Source organism: Vicia villosa, linkage group LG2, assembly GCF_029867415.1.
Source record: "Vicia villosa cultivar HV-30 ecotype Madison, WI linkage group LG2, Vvil1.0, whole genome shotgun sequence".
Lineage (NCBI taxonomy): Eukaryota > Viridiplantae > Streptophyta > Magnoliopsida > Fabales > Fabaceae > Vicia > Vicia villosa.
In genome coordinates, this window is record NC_081181.1 from 208,640,579 (window position 1) to 208,650,480 (window position 9,902).

General features: G+C 33.6%; 1 pseudogene; it reads left to right on the forward strand.

Annotated features, from left to right (window-relative positions):
* The first annotated feature begins 407 nt into the window (after nucleotides 1-407).
* LOC131651191 (uncharacterized) lies at nucleotides 408-1,114 on the forward strand (annotated as a pseudogene).
* Nucleotides 1,115-9,902: the final 8,788 nt, after the last annotated feature.

Here is a 9,902-nt window from a genome sequence, read left to right on the forward strand (position 1 = left end):
CCTATATCTCTAAAAGTATGTACTGGTTTTGAATTGAAGAATTAATTGTTTTTACAAATAATTTTTTAACTGAGATTGATGTTGTACCTATAATCAGTGTTCTGTTTTTGTTTTGAACTTACATTGTTTGTAATATATATCATTTGGGTTGAATATTTATTGGATTTTTCTATTATTTTCAGGTTCAATCATTTGGTCCTGGTTTGAACTCAAATTTGTATGTGTATAAGCACTATGTGATTTTGAGGTTCAGAGTACAGAAATTGCAGGAGTCTTGATGGATAACTTACATGTTTTTCGAAATGGCCTGGTAGTTAAGAAACTGGTATGTAGGTTTTTATTATGCAGGTTCTTAATGTACACTGCTAGATTTGTTTTCCTACATAAACTTTTCTGATTTTTGTTGAATGGCTACTCCTTTTATCTTAGGTCCTGCTGGCAAGAGACATTACATGTTATGTGCCTTAACAATAATTGTCCTTATAGCTCTTTGGTTCATCTTCATAGGCACAGTAACCCTTAAAATGTCCACAAACAACCTTGATCAATTCTCAGATGGATTGGATTCTATGATTCTTGAAGATCTAGATGTGTTGGTATGGTACCCAACAAACAAGACATAATTTTATATTTAGTCATTCATATAGATATAGCAGTCTTCTTCACATATCATAAACTAACAATGCATTTTGTTTCTGTTTTGGTTTTCAATTGAGAAATAGGAAGTGAAGGAGAAAGAAAAGGTTGTGAGACATATGTGGGATGTGTACAATCGCAGTCATAGCAACTCTGTTGGATTACCTCAGTTTTGGTTGGAAGCTTTTGAAGCAGCTTATGAGACTTGGTCAGTGATGCTCTTGTTGTTCGAGAGACTGCAGTTTCAGAAATTGCCAAGATGTCACTGGCATATGTAGTTTCATATGTTGTTAATTACTGCAGTAGCTACTTCTAATGTACAAGCAAAGGTTCTAAATTCGGGGCTTCCTTGAAATGTGATAATTGTCATGGAACTGGTATGCAGGTTTCTATTAGGCAGCTTGGTCCATCAATGATTCAACAAATGCAACATCCCTTCAATGAATGTAAGGGTGTTGGTGAGATTATCACTGACTGAGTTTTCATGTTGTAATTTGGTTCTGCAATTACTGAACTGCAAATACTATGATATTATGAATATCATCTGTAGATGGGAATTTAATCAGGTGCAACTGCTATAAAATTAGGGAAAACATCATAAAATGCAGGAAAGCTCATCGTGGTGTAGATTAGTGATGGCGACAGAGGAATTATGAGGACATTGGTAGGCATCAAACTGACATTCAAGGTCAAATGGCAACCTTCTTGGGGTAATGCCACTGTTGTCTCCATCTATGAGGACAAAAGTGTCATCAAACAACTAGAAGAGGAATTATCCCAAACCGCGGTAATGTAATTTCTATTGACGACATTTAGAACATTATATAATGGCGTAACACTAATGCACATTCTTAAATTTGTTTGAATTTCTTTAGACACCGTCGGCATCATCTGCAACAAGCATAATTCAGGTATCTATTCTGTTATATTGAAACCAGCAAAATGAAACACATATTACCAACACTTTTATTTATTTTGTTTTAGATTAATGAAAGCGTAGATGATGCTTTGACAATTGAAGATTGGAATGTTGTTGAGGTAACATTTACAGCTGCAATTTACAAACTCTTTTCCTCCCATATAACATGTTTATTACCCTGCTCTTAGTCTGATATATTTTTATCCTTGCTTATTGCAGACCTACGACATAACCTCCGGCCATATCCCTTTGCCTGCTACCCCATCTGCTGCCTCGATAATTGCTTCCCCCAAAGTCTACCGACGACTCCCCACTGCTGACAACGCCATCCACCGCCACTAAGAGATTTACACCTCAAGTTTCTACTAAAGACACACTTTCAACTGACTTTTGTGAAGAACAAGGTTCTTCAACAAAATTGAGGAAAATTATTAAGTTGGAGAATAGTCCTCAACCAATGCTTAACCATTATTATTGTACTATCTATGTGATTCACTTTTGTGCTTAACAGCCATGGATAATTATTTTAAGATGTATTGCTAATTTCCTGTCGTATTTCGGTTTTGCCTAACGGCTTTTTGGAACAACCTCTGCATATTTCATGATAACATATTCTAATATGTATTGAATGAGAATTGTGTTATGAAACAACCATTATATTAAAATTTAGTTCTTCTTTTCATTGTTGAACAAACTTAGTGGAAGTATTCTGTATATATATATATATATATATATATATATATATATATATATATATATATATATATATATATATATATATATATATATATATATATATATATATATATATATATATATATATATATATATATATAGGGGATGTATCAAGTAGGAGGAATTTTTAAATAAGATATAAGAGGATGCAATCCTAATCATTGAATTAATCAAGAGAGAGAAATTAAATTATTTATTAAAATATTAATATAATTATTATTTCTCTCTCTTGATTAATTCAATGGTTAGGATTGCATCCTCTTATCTCTTATTTAAAAACTCTCCTACTTGATACATTCCCATATATATATATATATATATATATATATATATATAGCTTTTTTTTTCTTCTTTTCCTTTTTTTTTCCACAAAATAGCTACCTTTTTTTTAACATTTAAATATTAAGAGGACGCAAAATGATGGTTTTCTGTTACACGGTTCATTGCTCAGACATATATTGTTTGGAAATGCATGTTTTGCTTACTGTCTTGGGCTTTGATATTCAATATTTGATTTCTTAGATCATGATGAAATATCATACTTATAAGAGAGTTTTTATGTTTTGCTTTTGTAAACATGTATGATATCCACATACTTGCTTTGAATAGTATAAGATATGATTAATCAATCAACTTTTGGTTATGTGATTAATATTGTCCTAGAGGTTTATTTCAAAAAAAAAATTCTATGAGGCTTTGGTTTTAACATTGGTAACATTTGCATCTGCTATCGAAGAGAAAGCTTAAAACAAACTGAGATAATTTTAGCTGATGGATAGTTGACAAAAGCCAAGGTGGAGCAACTTAATAATCTGCAGAAGTAGTCTTACTAAGAATATGCAGAAGATAATCAAAAGTATAATCACTACCAACCAAAATGGCAGTTGCCATTGAAACTACAGTGACACGGGGACAAATGAATATTAAACACATAAAAGAACTTAAGGAAGTGGTGTTGATTTAGACAATATGGTATCAAATAACATGAGAGAGTTGCTCTTGAAAAAAAATGCAGTCAAATGATGTCAAAATATTTTTATAAATGATGTCAAAATACGGGAAAACAATCTATGATTAAAAAAAAGAGAATCAATAACATTATTTTCCAATCTTATATTAAATTATATTAAATGATATAAGAAAAAAGAGATTCAATAACTCTTTCGAATAAAAATTTAAGATGAGTTATCTATTTCAAATCAAAGTTGAGATAATAATAATTTTACTATTTAAGAATTATTATTATTATTATTATTATTATAATAAAATATTTATAGAATGATTTTATTTTTTATGCATTAATTTTATAAATTAAAACTTTATCAAATCATAACATATTATTTTGTAAACATAAACACCATATAACAATTTTTTAAACTTTATTTTCACTATATTGTCTTATCTAATTAGCTTGACAAAGTTATTATGTTAGCGTATAAGAAAGAATCTCTCTTTTTAAAAAAGGAATATAAAATAATTGTATTAATCAATTTTGATTATTATGGTGTTATTTTAAAAAATAATATATTAACCACGGATATATATGATATTAGAAATATAATTAATATATTAAAATCTTAGTCTCAATAAAATGGAGAATGAATGCGTATCCGATACATACAATACTTACATAGATTAAATATTATCGAAATTAAATCTATAATATACGAAAATTAAATGTTCTGAAAAATATTATTTTAACTTTTTATTTTTGTCTGCCACCTCATCATTTTTGGGGCATTTTGTGTCTAAATATTTTTATATACAAAAATTTACAATTGATCCAAATATTTTTGTAAATGATACATAAACATAAATAATATTTGTATACAGGAAAAAAATTATTATTGATCTAAATATTTTTATATATGAAAGATGGTAAGTATACGGGAAAAAATCTATTATTGATTTAAATATTTTTATATACGAAAATTTACTATTGATCCAAATATTTTTATAAATGATACCTAAACATAAATAATATTTGTATACGGAAAAAATTTATTATTGATCAAAATATTTTTATATACGAAATATGGTATTTATGATCCAAAAGTGGTATACGGGAAAAAATCTATTATTGATTTAAATATTTTTATATACGAAGAAATTTATTATTAATTAAATTTTTTTTTCTTCTGTAATCTTTTATTTAATATAAATATATTATGTAAATAAATGCGCGTACCAGACCAGAACCTGTGCGTACGCACGGGTTTGTTACTAATTTTTTAAAGAAATAAGAAAACCAGATTCCACCTTCCGCATCAAGTCTTCAACAAATAAATCCGAAGAAATTGAATGAAGGCTATCCACTGTACCACGTAAGAAAGAAGATACAATTTGAATCTCATATCTAACAATCAAGATATTCATCCAAAGACTATTAGCCTCGAAAATCAAATGTCACTTCCATTTACCTAAAAGAGCTATGTTTACTAAGCGGAGGCTGAGAACTCCAATACCACCTCTTTTTTTAGGCTTACAAACATCCACCCATATAACCTTAATGATATTATTATTACTAATATCCCAACCCCTAGTAACATCCTCTAATGCTTAATTTGCTTCCACATCTTAACAAATTTTTTTAGGCAAAGTATGAAGAAAATATGTGTTAGAACAAGATTTGTTCTGATCAATATTCTTAGTTTTGATGATAACAAGGATATAAATTTTGTGTGAGATAATGTGGTACTCTAATACATTGCAATTTCCCTTTCAGGAAATATATAAAGAGTATGCACAAATCAGCGCTCAGAAGCTTTGTCTCAGAAGGTTCAGCATGCAACATCAGAACATGGTCTGGCAAGACATCAGAAGATGGTCAAGGCAGAATCAGAACATGGGTCTATGGAAGCATCAGAAGAACTTGAGGTCAGAAGCAGAAGCACTGAAGTTCTCATGGTATCACGCTCAGAAGCACTTCAAGGTCAGAAGACAAGAAGATGCTATGCACCAAGCTGTTTGACTCTGATGATATTCAAATATTTTATTCACAAACATCAGATCAGAAGAAAGTATAGGTGGCAGGCTACGCTGACTGACAAAAGGAACGTTGGAAGCTATTAAAGGCAACGTCAGTAGACACAGCGTGAACAAGGCTCGAGGTAGTTGACAAAAGCGTGAAACATTAAATGCAAAGCTGTACGGAACACACAAAGCATTAAATGCTCCCAACGGTCATCTTCTCAAGTGCCTATAAATATGAAGTTCTGATGAGAAGCAAGGTTGACGATTTTGAAAGAACCAATTCTGAACGAAATTATTCTGAAAGACTTGCTGAAACGCTGTTCAAATTCAAAGCTCAGAAACTTCATCTTCATCAAAGCTCACTACATTGCTGTTGTAATATATTAGTGAGATTAAGCTTAAACGTTAAGAGAAATATCACTGTTGTGATTATAGCTTTTCAGAAGCATTGTAATACTCTTAGAATTGATTACATTAATTTGTAAGTAACTAGAGTGATCAAGTGTTGATCAGGATACTCTAGGAAGTCTTAGCTTGTGTCTAAGCAGTTGTAATTAGAGTGATCATGTGGTGGTCAGGATACTCTAAGAAAGTCTTAGCTTGTGTCTAAGCATTTGTTCCTAGAGTGATCAGGTTGTGATCAGGATACTCTAGAAGACTTAGTCGTGGGCTAAGTGGAAAACCATTGTAATCTGTTGCGATTAGTGGATTAAATCCTCAGGTGAGGTAAATCACTCCGTGGGGGTGGACTGGAGTAGTTTAGTTAACAACGAACCAGGATAAAAATAACTGTGCATATTGTTTTTATCGTTCAAGTTTTTAGACTACACTTATTCAAACCCCCCCTTTCTAAGTGTTTTTCTATCCTTCAATTGGCATCAGAGCGCCGGTTCTAAGGTGCAAGCACTTAACCGTGTTTAGAAAAGATTCAGGAAGAGAAAAACGCTTCAGTAAAAGATGGCTGGTGAAGTTCCAACAAATCCAGCTGCATCTACATCTGGCTCTGCTGAGCAATACAATGGTAACAATGGTTATACTAGACCACCAGTATTTGATGGTGAAAACTTTGAATACTGGAAAGATAAACTGGAAAGTTACTTTCTTGGTCTAGATGCTGATCTATGGGATCTTCTGTTGGATGGTTACAAACATCCTGTTAAAGCTACTGGTGTAAGGCTCACGAGAAGCGAAATGACTGATGATCAAAAGAAAGATTTCAAAAATCATCACAAATGCAGGACTGTTTTGCTGAATGCTATCTCTCATGCTGAGTATGAGAAGATATCTAACAGGGAAACGGCCCATGACATATATGAGTCCTTGAAAATGACTCATGAAGGAAATGCTCAAGTCAAGGAGACTAAAGCTCTTGCTCTAATCCAGAAATATGAAGCCTTCAAGATGAAGGATGATGAAGATATTGAGAAGATGTTCTCAAGATTTCAAACTCTAACTGCTGGATTGAGAGTTCTGGATAAAGGCTACACCAAGGCTGATCATGTAAAGAATATTATCAGAAGCTTACCCAGAAGATGGGGTCCAATGGTAACAGCATTCAAGATTGCCAAGAATCTGAATGAAGTTTCTTTGGAAGAGCTTATCAGTGCCTTGAGAAGCCATGAAATTGAGCTGGACGCAAACGAGCCTCAGAAGAAAGGTAAGTCTATTGCATTAAAATCTAATATTAAAAAATGCACTAACGCTTTTCAGGCTAGAGAAGAAGATCCTGAAGAATCAGAATCTGAAGAAGAAGATGAACTGTCCATGATCTCCAGAAGGGTGAACCAACTCTGGAAGAGCAAGCAAAGGAAGTTCAGAGGCTTCAGAAGTTCAAAGAGATTTGAACGTGGAGAATCTTCTGGTGACAGAAGATCTGACAAGAAGAAGGTTGTCTGCTATGAGTGCAATGAGCCTGGACATTACAAGAACGAGTGTCCAAAACTTCAGAAGGAGAATCCCAAGAAGAAGTTTCATAAGAAGAAAGGTCTTATGGCAACATGGGATGATTCTGAATCAGAATCAGAATCAGACTCTGAAGGAGAGCAAGCCAACTTTGCGCTGATGGCGACAGAAGATGATGGATCAGAATCTACATTAGAATCAGATTCTGAAGAGGTATTTTCTGAACTATCTAGAGAAGAGTTAGTTTCCAGTCTAACAGAGCTTCTTGAATTAAAAGCTCATCTTAGTATCAAATACAAAAAGCTGAAAAAGCAATTTGAATTTGAAACTAAGAAGCTTGAGTTGGAAAATTCTGAATTAAAAGAAAAAGTTTTAAAATTATCCAATAATGTTGGATCTCCTTCTGATTCAGAAAAATCCACTCCCAGTCTGAATCATATTCTGAAAGAATATGATTTAAGTTTCAGGAAGTTCTTATCTAGAAGCATTGGCAGAAGTCAGCTAGCTTCTATGATATATGCTGTGTCTGGGAACAAGAGAGTTGGCATTGGTTATGAGGGTGAAATCCCATACAAGCTTGAATCTGTGGATGATATGAAAATATCATACAAGCCTCTGTATAACCAATTTAAATTTGGCCACTCCCATGATATTAAGCACACATCACATGCACAAAGTTTTCACATAACACACACCAAGAAGCATGTGACACAACCTAAGAAATATCATGGAACTCAGAATAAGAAGTATCATATTGTTCCTCCTGCTAAATATTTTGCTAAACCCAAGTTCAATCAGAACTTGAGGAGAACTAACAAGAAAGGACCCAAGAGGATGTGGGTACCTAAGGAAAAATTATTCCTATTGCAGATATCCTTGGCTGCAAAGAAGGAAAAGCACAACATGTCATGGTACCTGGACTCTGGGTGCTCGCGACACATGACGGGAAGAAGGTCTACATTCCAAGACCTGGTGCTTAAACCAGGCGGAGAAGTCAAGTTTGGAGGAGATCAGAAGGGCAAAATCATTGGCTCTGGAACCATAAGTCTTGGTAACTCTCCTTCCATAACTAATGTTCTTCTAGTAGATGGATTAGCTCATAACTTATTGTCCATAAGTCAATTAAGTGACAATGGTTATGACATAATCTTTAATCAAAAGTCTTGCAAGGCTGTAAGTCAGGAGGATGGCTCAATCCTATTTACAGGCAAGAGGAAGAACAACATTTATAAGATTGATCTTTCTGATCTTGAGAAGCAGAAGGTAACTTGTCTTATGTCTGTTTCTGAGGAGCAATGGGTCTGGCACAGAAGATTAGGACATGCTAGTTTGAGAAAGATTTCTCAGATTAACAAACTAAATTTGGTCAGAGGACTCCCAAATCTGAAATACAAATCAGATGCTCTTTGTGAAGCATGTCAGAAGGGCAAGTTCTCCAGACCTGCATTCAAGTCTAAGAATGTTGTTTCTACCTCAAGGCCGTTAGAACTCTTGCACATTGATCTGTTTGGCCCAGTCAAAACAGCATCTGTCAGAGGGAAGAAATATGGATTAGTCATCGTTGATGATTATAGCCGCTGGACGTGGGTAAAGTTCTTGAAACACAAGGATGAGTCTCATTCAGTGTTCTTTGAATTCTGCACTCAGATTCAATCTGAGAAAGAGTGTAAAATCATAAAGGTCAGAAGTGATCATGGTGGCGAATTTGAGAACAGATTCTTTGAGGAGTACTTCAAAGAAAATGGTATTGCCCATGATTTCTCTTGCCCCAGAACTCCACAGCAAAATGGAGTTGTAGAGCGAAAGAATAGGACTCTACAAGAAATGGCCAGAACCATGATCAATGAAACCAATATGGCTAAGCGTTTCTGAGCAGAAGCAATAAACACTGCGTGTTATATTCAGAATAGAATCTCTATCAGACCTATTCTAAATAAGACTCCTTATGAATTGTGGAAGAACAGAAAGCCCAACATTTCATATTTCCATCCTTTTGGATGTGTATGTTTTATTCTGAATACTAAAGATCATCTTGGTAAGTTTGATTCCAAAGCACAAAAATGTTTCCTTCTCGGATATTCTGAACGCTCTAAAGGCTACAGAGTATACAATACTGAAACATTGATTATAGAAGAATCAATCAATATCAGGTTTGATGATAAGCTTGGTCTTGAAAAACCAAAGCAGTTTGAGAATTTTGCAGATTTTGATATTGATATATCAGAAGCAGTAGAATCAAGAAGCAAAGCTGCAGAAGCTGGCAGTCTCAGAAGCAATGGATCAGAAGATCAAGTTGCTGCATCTTTAGAGAATCTTAGGATTTCTGAAGAACCAACTATCAGAAGATCACCTAGACTTGCCTCAGCTCATTCAGAAGATGTGATCCTTGGGAAGAAAGATGATCCTATCAGAACAAGATCATTTCTTAAGAATGACATTCAGAAGTAGTGATCAGGATCAGAAGGCGTAAAGTCTATTGAAAATTTTACAGCTGTCATCTATTATCTGATGGTGAACACGTGTCTGTACGGTTAGTACAAAGCGTGCAGTTGAAAAGACGCCGACCTAGGTAACTGTGTTAAATCATTTCATTTACTGTGTTCTCTCTCCTAATGTCATTTCTCATTAAATGCATAATGATTTCTTTTTTTTAAAATCTTTTAAATAACCCGCTTCATCTTCATTCCCTCTTTTTCTCTCTTTCTCTCTCTTTTGTGCATCCCCTTCGTTGCATTTC